Raw genomic sequence first — 12,551 nt, forward strand, 5'->3', positions numbered from 1 at the left:
CAAACAAAAACAACAACCATGCGACAAATCATCTGAAACTGCAAGTTTTTGTACTTTAAATTGTTTCCGTTTGTTACATTTTTCAAAGAACCATAAAAAGTAACTAATACAATATCCATGTGCAAAAGACTTAAGCTGAGGTTTGGCCTCACATCATAGACAAGAACTAATTCCTCAGATAAAGGTGCTTATTTCATAAGTCTGGTGACCGAAGTTTGTTTCTCAGAACACAAGGGTGGAAGATTGTCCTTCAACTTCATGTGCATTTAGTGTGTGGTACAGCAGTACTATATCTAAGGAGATAAGGACACACATCTACTCACCTGACAGAGAATAATGACAGTTCCAAATAACTAGACTACTGTTGAGAACCGCACTAGTCCCTGTTCAGGCGCCAAAAATGTTGTGGCCTAGGCTGCCCCACTTTGGGCGGCCAAAAATGTTGCGGCCCTCTCCACTCCACGCTTGGCGGCCACTGTTTCCCAGTCCAAGCTGCCACTCCAGTCTGCGGTTCATGGTTCAGCAAGAGAGAGAGAGTGAGGACAGACTCGGAGAATGGAGACCAGACAGAGTGTGATTCAATCCCGTTTATTCTTCAGTCTCTCTTCCTAGTCCAAGTCCCAAGTCTTGAGTTCCTAGTTCCTAGTTCCTAGTTGTACTCCTTTTGTTCTCTTCCGAGTGTCTAATGTCTACTCCTACTCCTAGTGTCTGAATCTCTGTTACTCCAAATTGTTCTCTAAGTTGTTCTCTCTAAAGTGTCTGATTCTCTCATCTCTCTTCTGTCTGCCTCTCGCCTTTTATATGTCTCACTTCTAAGCCATGCCTTTTGGTCACGCCTTTAATCATGCCCTTAGGTCTTGTCTCTAAATCTGATCTCTAAGACACACACCTTTAATCTCACACACCTTTAATCTCACACACCCAAGGAAAGTCCTGGGATCCAAAGCAAGATGTTATCAGAGTATGCTCAGCTGTTGTAGGCTATTGTAATCCAAGTCTCATGTCAGGGTATATGGCTCAAGATGGCTGCAAAGCTGATAGCCACTTTCTGCTAAAAGTCGGCCCCCAACAGACTACCAAAGTGAAAAAATGAATTTACTGAGGTTCTATTGGTAGTAGGTTGGAAGGGTCACTTATGTGAACAGGGGTGACTTGAGGCATCTGTGTTACCAAGAATGAGTAAGACCTCACAAAAGCTAGGATTCTAGAGTGCACTGCAGCATGTGCAGGCAGTCCAACAGGTCTGAAAATCTCCTCTCCTGCATAGTTCTTACTGCTTTTTTAAAAGGAAGGCGGAATCTTATGAATGTAGTAAGTTTCAGGAACTTCCTGAGACTTGTGACTTGTTTACAAAACTCTCTTTAGAACTTCCTGAAGTCTTAAGGAACTTCACTGGGGATATCATATCTCAATTTGGAAGAAATTGCTATACAACACTGTAGTGTACATACCTATACACAAACACAATACACATGAATAATTAATAAGATTTTTTAAAAAACTGGTGGCATAAAATTTCAGTCTCAGGAGCCCAGAAACATATGGATTCAAGGTCAGTCTGGACTACAATGGTAAATTCCAGAACAGACTTGGCTGCATAGTAAGATTCAGTTTCAAGAACTAAGTCATAATAATTTATAAGCCATCTATTAAAGGGTTTGTAGTTAAAAGTATAAGGAACTTAAATAATTAAATAAGATAATCTGAAACAATAGGCAAAGAACCTAAGTGACACTTCTCAAAGAAAGCACAAGTGGTCAAAATATACTTGAAAAAAAGATAATATGCCATCAAAGATGTAGAAAAGGGAGAGCCCTGGTATATTGCTGATGGGAATGTGGACTACTACAGCACCATGGAAAAGAGCATGGAAACTCCCTGGCGAGTTAAGAGTGTAGTACTGAGAGGAGGTAAGCACAGTGGTGAGTATCCTCAGAGGATCTCTGAGCTTATTGCCTGCCCTACTTATAGAAACTGGACAGGCCAGGATACATAATGAGTCCTTCCCTAGAAGAAAATCAGATAGAATGACCACGTGTTCTAGCAATCCTATTGCTGGTTATAGATCTGAAGGAAGTCCATCAGAGTGAAAAAATATTCCTGTGCTCACTGAAGCACACACTACCCTAGACTTAGTCTGAGTAACCTACAATAGATGAACAGGTCATAAAATGTGCTCACATACATTACAGCACATTCTTCACTCTTTTAAAAGTAGATAGCTGCTGTGGACATCGTGCATAGAGCAGTAGCTTAGCATACCAGAAGCCCCTAGTTTGATTCCCAACACTGCCTAAAATGGGCTGATGGAGGCATATGGGCTGTAATGTTATCACTGCCACATCAGAGATGAACGATGGTTAAGACATTAGCCTTGTGCTTCACCTCAGCCCTCTAGACCCACTTGAGTAACATTAACCCAGATGAAAAGTTATAATGTTATATAAAGTTGTGTGTGTGTGTAAAGATACAGAGAGAGAGAGAGAGAGAGAGAGAGAGAGAGAGAGAGAGAGAGAGACTGGAGATACAAATCAGTAGTTAACAGTATGTCATGCTTTCACAGAGTTGTTTCCCAGAACCTATATCAGACAGCTCACAACTGCCTATAACTCCAGCAATGGGAATTCTGACACTCTCTTCTGAATTTCAAAGGTACCTGCATTCACATGCATATAACCACACTCACACAATTAATGCACACACATACACAAATGCCCATAAATAAAAAATAATAAAAAATATTTAAAAAGAGAGGTATACATGTTAGGTGATACACATGCTAATTATCTTAACTGAGCCATTCCACAATGTATTTATATCTCTAAACATCATGTCATACACTATCAACATAGATCATTTTTATTGTCAGTTTAAAGAACACTAGGAACAATACAGTAAAACTGACAAGAGCAATAACACAAATCTTAATAGTGATAAATCACCAACGACTTTGCAAAAAAAAAAAAAAAAAAATCAAAGACATAAATGTCAGAGCTACAAATACAGACCAGAGAATAAAACATAAAAGTAAATCCACACAGCCTCATCCTAGACAAGGGCTTCCTGGATACAAGGCTAAAATTATATCCAGGACAAGGAACATCACAAATGGACAGAGTGCTTCATCAAAATTGAAAGTTTAGGGTGTAGGAATGTGGCTTAGCAATAGAGGGTTTATCTGGAATAAACCATTCCATCACTAGCACCATAGAAGGCTTTGTTGTTGGTGGGTTTTTTTTTTTTTTAATATTTTAATTGGAGGTTTGTGTGCTTCAAAGAATACTATAAAGAAAGTTTAAAAGCCAGCTTACATAATGGAAGAAAAATATAACTCCTCGTTTATCTGATAAAAGATGTTTTAGTTCATCTCTGTTATCATAACAAAATACTTCTGGCTATATGATTATTATAGAAATTTATTCACAGTTCTGGGATCTGGAAAGTCTAATATCAGGGTGCCTATAGCTTTGATATCTAGTAAAGGCTTTAAATGCTCCATGGACCTAGGCTGTCCTTAAGCTACTGATCACCCTTCCTCTGCCTCCCATGGGCAGAGATTACAGTTGTGCGCCATATCTGGCTTTGCTCCCTACTTTTGTGGTGGCCCCTTGCCAGAAGACAGAGAACATGAAAGTGCTCACTCTCTCCCTTGCACCCTGTTATGAAGTCACTAACCCCTGCATGAGTGCAGAGCCCTCATGCTAAATCAGTCACCTCCCAAGGGCCCTATATCTTTGAATATCACACAGGTTCCCATGCATATACCATAGTGGGACTCACAGTCAACATACTCAACATATGAGTAATGTTTATAACTTCATAGTAAAAAGATAACTCCCTTAAAACATAGTCAAAGGATTTACGAAGACATTAAAGAAGACACATACGGCTGGTAAGTATGTAAGGTGCCAGCATCATTTCCTAGCATGGAGCTGCAAATCAAATTCCCAGTGAGATGCTACTTACCAAATACCAGGGTAGGAAAAAAAAAATCAAAATGATAAACAGTAGCAAATGCTGACAGACATTGTGGAGAATTTGGACTCCTTACCTCTACTGCTAGGAATACAAAATGGTGCGGCCACTTTGCATCAGGCCAGTGAGATGGCTCAGCTGCCGCTGGTTACAGGCAGTTGCCTCCAAACTTGAAGACCTGAGTTCAGTCTTCCAGAACCTATATGATAAAGAAGAGAAGCAACCCTGAAAAGCTTTCCTTTGATGTCCACAGACATTCTGTGGCATATCTGTGCCATGCATACCAGACACACATACACACATACACAGAGGGAGAGAGTAAAAACAAAACAATTTTTAAACAAATAGAGCTCTCATATGACCCAGAAATTCTACTCCTAGGTTATAACCAAGAAAAGTTAAAATGTGTCGAAAAACTGACTTACATGTGAATATTCACAACATTCATTTTGATGGCCAAATTGTAGGAATATTCCAAATGCCCATCAATAGATAAATAGATCCATAAGAGGAATATTATTCAGCCCACAAGAATGCAGTACCGAGCCCTGCTGCAAGCATAAAACACAATGCCCTCCCCCGACACCTAAATCAGACGCCAAGAGCCATAAGGTTTATACTTCTACTTGCATGAATTACCCAGAATAATCAAGACAGAAAGTGGGCCGGTGGTTGCCAGAGGCAAGGTAAAAGGAAGAACATAAAGTGCTTAATGGATATAGTGATTTTTATTTTTGTTTTTTGAGGTATGATGAATTGCTGTTAAAGTGTAGGTCCTGGTAGTAACTGTACAAGTGAATATAGTAAGAGCCATTGAAGTGTGTAATTTAAAAGGGTAAACTTTATGATATATTAGTGACATCCCAGTAAAGCCATTACTTTTTGAAACGTATTGTTTGAGGGGACAAATCCATATGAGTCACACCTCAAATCTCTTTTTTTTTTTTCCTAAACTTATTTTTGTAGATTTATGCATCTTTGGACGGGAAATGGCTTTAGCGGTCTTATTTTTATTCTGAGTTGAGAAAGGCCAGCCAGTGAAGTTCCTTTGACTAATGAAATATGTCACACAGATTGCTTTAACCTTCCTGTAAAGATCGGAGAGAGCAACATGAGGCAATGTGCTGTGGCAAGAGCTAGCCCTGTAAATACTGCGCTTTATACTGTTGTCATTTTTACAGTGTTACAGGCCATAAAAAGCACAAGTGTGTGTCCTTTATCTCCAGCTCCCTCCACTAGCTTCCCATGCAACTTTAACAATTTAAATTCTGTTTCTTCCTTCACTGACTTAACTCACTTTAACAGAGAACCATCTCTGGCTCTTCTCTATAGAGGATAAGATACCTCTCTGATAAAACCTTAAAGGGTATAAGGAAAGCTTTGCTTCCTGCTCTAGTCTGAACAGGATGCGTTCTCCACAGTATCTCACCAGGCTTAGTGTTTGAACACTTGGTACCCAGCTGTCTGCATTGTTTTGGTCAACCATCAATCGGTGAAGCAAGCAGGGAATGTTGGGCTTGGCTCAAGGTTTTATAGCCTCACTTCCTGTCTGCTCTCTACTTCCTGTTCCGCTACATGGGAGGAAGTACACTCTGCTGCCTTTGTGGATCTTCCAGCCATGCCTTCCCCATTATGATGAACAGTGTCCTCAGGGTGTGAGCTAAAATACACCCCTTCTCCATTAAGCAACTTCTAGTCCAGCATTTGCCTAACACAGAACAAGATAAATAACTGATTTACCTCTGACTTACCTCTCTTTAGCAGAGTGCCTGCTGGCTTCTTCGGCCTCTGATCTCTTTCCAAAACCTGGAGTGGGAGGGGTGCTATTTATCTCTCTCTCTCTCTCTCTCTATCTCTCTCTCTCTATCTATCTCTATCTCTATCTCTATCTCTATCTCTATCTCTATCTCTATCTCTATCTCTATCTATCTATATTCTCCAAAGCCAGCTAAGAAGCTAAAATCATGTGAATGGTAAGGATACATTTGCCTCTCAAACTGTTAAACAAATATCAAAGCAGTAACTTGGTGCTTCATCTTCAAGGACTTCTAATGGCAAAGCAAGCCGCACTGTCTACTGAGGATTTGCAAAGAAGTTCACAATATGGGGAAAATATTAACCCTGAGAAGAAAAACACATGGAAATAGATGTGCATGTTCCAAGTGAAAGACATAGAAAACTCATGAAAAATATAGAAAGTTTTTATGACCCCTAGACCTGAGCAAAAGAATGCAGGTTCACTAGTCCCAAGGAAGTGGAACTGAATGTAAGATTTCAGGCCTTCACTGTACCGGGATACATTCCAGGAGGAGCACATTATCCCTGAGTCAGAGGACACTTGCTGGATTAACATTCCTCAGACCTCAGGGAAGAGAACCCACCTGTGGGTGGGGAAGGCCCAAAGCGGGAAGACACATTCCTGACCACAAAGAAAGATGCAAGTCATCTGGGTGGTCCCAGGAACTGGCTGACCGCAAGATAAATGGTTGAGTGAGGTTACATCCTTACAAAAGATAAGTGTATAAGATGTTTTCCGCATGACCCTGACTAAATTTGGGTTGGAACCTTTTAAGACTTTCTACTGTTTTATGTTATGTTTCCTTGGTAATCCCCTCACCCCTCCCCTTGGTTTGTGGTTCTGCCCTATATAAGCCCTCCACTCCCAGCGGAAGGGGTCGACACTCCTCTGCCCCTGCATGGGTCACGAGTCTCGGCCTCAGTCGACTGACCCTGAAATATACCTCTTGCTGTTGCATCAAGAATGGTGTCTTGTGAGTTATTGGAGTGGCTGAGAATTTCTGAGGCTTGAGGGAGGTCCTCCCTTGGGGGGGGGGGGGTGTCTTACACAAGAACTGTGTAAGAAGAGGAATGGGAACACAGAGGGAAACACTCCCTTCTGGGAAAAGAGAAATCACCTCACAGCTCTTTACCACTCTGATCAAACTGTCATTAAATTCTGGCAAGATTCTCAAAGGAAAGGGTTGGGTCAACCTGGCTCCTAACATATTACTCTGAAAGGACTTTAAAGATAGCTATCAGTTTGCCATAACATGCCCAAAATTTTTCTTTGGTCTACATATTTAACAGACATGGGCAAAAGACATTCATGGTACTTATTGTTTATCTTACGCCATTCCTGCTACTGTAACAAAGTACTCTGACCCAGTAATTTACAAAAAATAATTTTTTCCCACACATACTGATGTTGCAAACTCCAAAACAAATCTGGCATCCACTGAGGATTCATTCTGCAATTCCAAGATGATGCCTTAGAGGAGTCACCCTTGCAGCCTCATGTGGGGGAAGAGAAGAGCTAGCTTCCGACTGCCTATTTTTGAAAGTATCTGATCCAAGGGCCTGGATCCAGAGGCTCCATCTCTGAACACTACTGTAATGGGGGTTGTCATCATTTAAAAACAAACAACAACAACAAAAACAAAACAAACAAACAAACAAAAAACCCAAAAAGTAAACAAACAAACAAACAAAAACCAAAAAAACCTCTCTAATCTTAAAGGAAATAAGAGATAGTTTATTCTGTAGCCATTATGAATAACCACAGCCCAGGAACTCCAAACTCCATGTTCCAATGTGGAAGCAGTTTCATGTCATTTTTATAGTTTTACAGAACAAGGGAAGTCATAAATCAAGGCAAGTTTAAAATACATTGGTGAGTGCATGGGAGAGGCAGGCACAGCAAGATGGGGGGAGGAGCTTTTCTATAAACCCAAGATGCTCTCTGCTGACCCTCTTAGCTTTGGGATTGGTAAAAGCTGCTGAGTTAATATATTCTAAGGGGTCTTTACCTATTAGTCACAATGTGTTAGTTCTGACACAGAGGTGGGCAAGGAATAGCCGTTCCACAGGCCTAGAACTAGCCCAAGATAAGAAAATTAACCTCTGGACCTGCAATTCTCCAATCTCTACAGAGCACTGACGTTCTAATCAGTCAACGTCTCTGCTGACCTAGCTCCTCTCCAGGAGTTTTCATTCACAGTATGAATTGTTGAAGGGACACAAGCATTCAAACCACAGCAGACTTCTTTTACTCTCAGGATAAAATACCGGAGAACTACATGCAGAGTGGTGGTCTTAACTCTGTAGCTGACTTGAACATTCTGGGAGGAATAATCAAAAGTTTTATGATGTTAAGTGTAGTGTGCCTGCTGTCTATAAAATGCTGAAATCTGTACCGTGGCTGGGTGTTGTAGCTTTGCAAAAAGAGGAGGAGCTATTTTCCAGAGAAATGAACTTTTGTCTATATTGTACTTGCTTGGTTGGTTGGTTGGTTGGTTGGTTGGTTGGTTGGTTGGTTGGTTGGTTGGTTGGTTGATTGGTCAGTTGGTTGGTTGATTGGGTGGTTGATCGGGTGGTTGGTTGATTGATTGATCAGTTGGTTGAGACAGGATCTCATATAGCCCAGGCTGGCCTCCAACTATGTGGCTCAGGATAACCTCCAATTCCTGGTCCTCCTGCTTCCAGTTTCCCAGCAGTGAACTTACAAGCATGTGGCATCATGCCTGGTTTACCTAGGGTTTATCTAGGCAAGTTCTCCATCAACTTGGCTTCATTCTCAGTCCCGAGAAAGGAAGGATCTAACTAGATAAAGTAAAAGGTCTGAGAAAAGCCACCAGGAACTGAATCACCAGATAGAGCCAAACCCTGCAGAGCCTTGCCTGCTCTGTAAAGCAGTCTAGATTTAATTTTGCAGAAGGGAAAGCAACAGGGCCTTTTGGGAGTTTACCACCAGGGAAAACTAATTGCATCGTAACACATTTTCTGCAATTTCAGCCAGACTACCAGGCTCTTTCAGAGTGAGCTGATTCTCCCTAGAAACATTTAAAAGCATCAGTCTCAGATAATAACCCTCCAAGCCCCTGTTTTGTGCCATGTTGCATTTAACATGAGCTGAGTGCTATTTATAGATGTTCATTTGTTGTCTGAACGGATGGACGTGTTTATCAGTCCAAAGTTACTCTCTGTTGCAACATTTTTTAAAAAAATCAACTGGGTTGGGGGTGGGTGGTACCGATGAAAAGGTTAGGCAGTTAAGAGTGAATGCTACTCCTCCAGAGGACCCAGCAACCACACCCAGTGGCTCACAATCACCTACAACTCCAACTCCAGGGGATCGGCCACCCTCTTATGGACTGCAAGGGCATCTGTCCTCAGGTGCACATACCCCTATCCACAGACACACACATAGACACATAATTTTAAGATAATGATAATGAAATCTTAAAAATAAAGTGGGTCTAGAGAGAAGGCTCAGCAGTTAAGAACTCTAGCTGCTCTTCCAGAGGATCCAGGTTCGAGTCCCAGCATCCACATGGTAGCTCACAACTGTCACTAGCTCAAGTTCAGGGGCTCCCATGCTCTCTACTGGCCCCCTCAGACGTCAGGTACACATAGAATGCCCAGATTTTCCATGCATGCAAACCCCATGCACATAAAATAATAATCAATTCAAGAGCTGATAATCAGACTCTAATTATCTTGCTTCCGTTGTAACCGAATAACCATTCGGTACACATGTTATTTTCCATGGAAGTAAAAATCTAGGCAGACACAAGCCCTGACTTAAAAGATTTGCCTGCTGTACATACAGGAGAGGAGACTCTGGAGTCAATGAAACAGCAAAAGAAGCTTCCTTAATTCAAAGAGCTAGAAACTGGTTATAATGTAGCTGTATTGCTCGGAATCTGCCAGTCTTAGTTCCTAGGTCAAAGTGCAATGCCGGCCCAATGTTTGTTTAGAAAAATGGTAAATCATCAACCATAGCTGCTCAGCGTCTTCCAGGATGTCTTAAAGACGGTTAGACAGTGGCTGAGTAGGGGCTCTAGTTATGGTTGCTGTTTATGTGGATACCACACTTAGGGGAGAACTCATCGGATAAACAACTCCTTGGTCCGTTCAGGCTTTAATCTAAACTCCCAGCTACTTCTCAAAGCTGCTGTGAACAAAAGCCAGAACTGGACTGCAGCTCAGGAGGGAGAGGGCTGGCCCAGCAACAGGAAGCCATTAACTGGTTGTGCTGGCACACACCTGGAATCCCAACTCTGGGGAGGTGGAGGAAGAAAGATTAGTTCAAGGCTGTCCTCTGGCTATGTGTGAAATTCCCGGCCAGGCTGGGATGTGTGAGACCCTGGGTGCTAATGGGGGTGGGGTGAAAGTGAGGAGGGAGTAGGGCGGGAGAGGGGCGGGGTGGGGTGGGGGCAGGGATGGAGTGGGAATGCAGTGGGGGAGGGGCCACTGGAAGCACTCCTCATTTATGAAAGGGAGATCATCCCTTAATGCATTTTACCTGCACATTTTACTTTACTTTAATTTCAAGGCCAAAAAAGCCCACAGGCTTGCTATTTCGAAAGCACCTCGGTGATAAACCAGCCTTAAAGTCACAGAACAATCCACCCCTGACTGCCTTAAACAACTGGAATCACGCAATAAGCTCACTCATTTGCACTCATTACCTCAGAATTAACGCGCCTCGGTGGAATTCAGGTATATGAGGCGCGCTCCCCTACCACTCAGAAGCAAATTTTAAAACAACTAAAAAGACAAAAAGCCTTGTTATTTCCACTAAGCAATACTGTTCCAGTGCAGGCAGGACCTTCTAATATCCTTCTTTGGCTGAAATTCATTTTAGTCCCAATTAACTCATAATTACATTAGATGTTAGTAAGACTTCAAAACAAAACATCCGCCCGTTTTAAAAGCTCTGCATTTAGAAAGCCCTCGGCCTGCCCCTGCCCCTTGATCAGACTATTTATAGTCCAGTGAAATTAAGTTAGGTTCACTGTGCCTGACTGCCCTGTAGATTATTAGTTTGCAAATGCGTTCATCAAATGGCAAGATTCGTTTGGGGTACAAAGCCTTCTGCTTCATCTTTACAGGACAGTCCACTGGGTGGATTTAAAAATAAAATCAGTCGAGCAAATAGCATAACTCAGAGGAAAAGCTTCCTGTTTTGTGGTCACTGAGTGTCAGGCCCCCTGTGAAAACTAGGGTTGCTTGATTCTTTTGAAAAAGCATCGAAGCGCCCTTGAAGTGGAAGACTCCAAGGTCCCCTAACTGGGGACACTGCTCTGAATTTGGAGTGTGGCTTGCCTTCTGCCTGGGAGAAACAGTTGGGGCAGTCACAAAAGAAAAAAGCTCTTGTCAGAATCATACACAAACTGAAAGCTGATGTCAACACATCCATTCTCACGCACAGCTGTGTTTGGTATTCCCAGTTCCGGCCCGGAAGGATGCCACTGGGAGGGATGTCAGGTCTGCTCTGGTCAGGGTCACATGGAAGCAGTTTGAAGTCTGAGCTTTCTTCCTAAGATTCTTTCTAGGCACTTAACCCAGCAAACGCTATAAAAATCAATTAACTATCGTTTTCCCTTTGAATGTTTTGTAGCATTTTTATTTGAAGCGCTATGGGGAATTTCAGGCCACCTTCAGCTTTCCTGATTAGGACAAGAATGTAAAGAAATTGTATTTGAGGTTATCAAACTATTTAATCTAGTCAGTATAGAAACCAAGGAGGAGCTGGAGAGACTTCTTGGCTATTAAGGGCACTTGCTGCTCAGCCAGAAGCCAGAAGTCTTGTTCCCAGCAGCCACGTTGCTGGCTCACAACCTCCTGTAACTCCAGCAGGGAGAACCCGACACCCCCTTCTGGCCTCAACAGGCACTGAAGTGTGGCATACACACACACACACACACACACACACACACACACACACACACGCCTGTGAATACCCATAAGTTAAAAATAACAATAATTGAGGCCCAAGCACTGAGCAGATCCCGGGCAGCAGCTCTGCCCCCAATCTCACAGAACCCAGAGGAAGAGGGCCTCCCAGGAGCTCTAACCTGGGCACTATCTTAGGTAAGCAGACAGCAACACCTGCCCCAAACAGGGAGTAACTGGGACTCACTAGGACTTAGGAAGTCAATCCTGGCCCGGAGCATTGGTTCCTTCCTGTCTATGCCTGAGCACTGAGCAGATTTTGGGCCCCAGCTCTAACTCCAGTAGTAAAACCCACTCCACACAGTTCTGATACAACCAAGATAATAGGAAAGACAGGCCCCAGTCAGAGATAGGGCAGGTAGCACTAAGGAGATCCAGATGGCAAAAGGTAAGCGCAAGAACATAAGCATCAACAACCCAGGGTACTTGGCATCATTAGAACCTAGTTCCCCAACACTAGAAAGTCCTGAAGTCCCCATATCACTAGGAAAGCAAGATTCAGATTTAAAATCACTTCTAATGATGATGATAGAGGACTTTAAGAAGGACATAAATAACATCAATAGACTCAATTCTCCAATTAAAAGACATAGGATAATGGACTGGATACATAAACAGGACCCAGCATTCTGTTGCATACAGGAAACCCACCTCAGTGACAAAGACAGACTCTACCTTAGAGTAAAAGGCTGGAAAACAATTTTTTCAAGCAAATGGTCCTAAGAAACAAGCTGGAGTAGCCATTCTAAAATCTCAAGCCTGAGAACACAAAGGGAGGGACTCATGGCTCCACCTATATAGGTAGTTGAGGGTGGCCTTGCCAGACATCAGTGGAAGTG

General features: G+C 42.4%; 1 long non-coding RNA gene across 2 annotated transcripts in view; it reads right to left on the reverse strand.

The window, feature by feature from the left end:
* LOC143443585 (uncharacterized) overlaps window positions 1-12,551 on the reverse strand; it is a 76,103-nt gene that overhangs the window by 45,306 nt on the left and 18,246 nt on the right. For both annotated transcript variants that reach the window (XR_013112705.1, XR_013112704.1), the window contains exon 3: window positions 4,052-4,174. This is a non-coding gene — a long non-coding RNA (uncharacterized LOC143443585). The remainder of the gene's footprint in view (window positions 1-4,051; window positions 4,175-12,551) is intronic.

This window comes from Arvicanthis niloticus, chromosome 9 (genome assembly GCF_011762505.2).
Source record: "Arvicanthis niloticus isolate mArvNil1 chromosome 9, mArvNil1.pat.X, whole genome shotgun sequence".
In the NCBI taxonomy this organism is placed as follows: Eukaryota; Metazoa; Chordata; class Mammalia; order Rodentia; family Muridae; genus Arvicanthis; species Arvicanthis niloticus.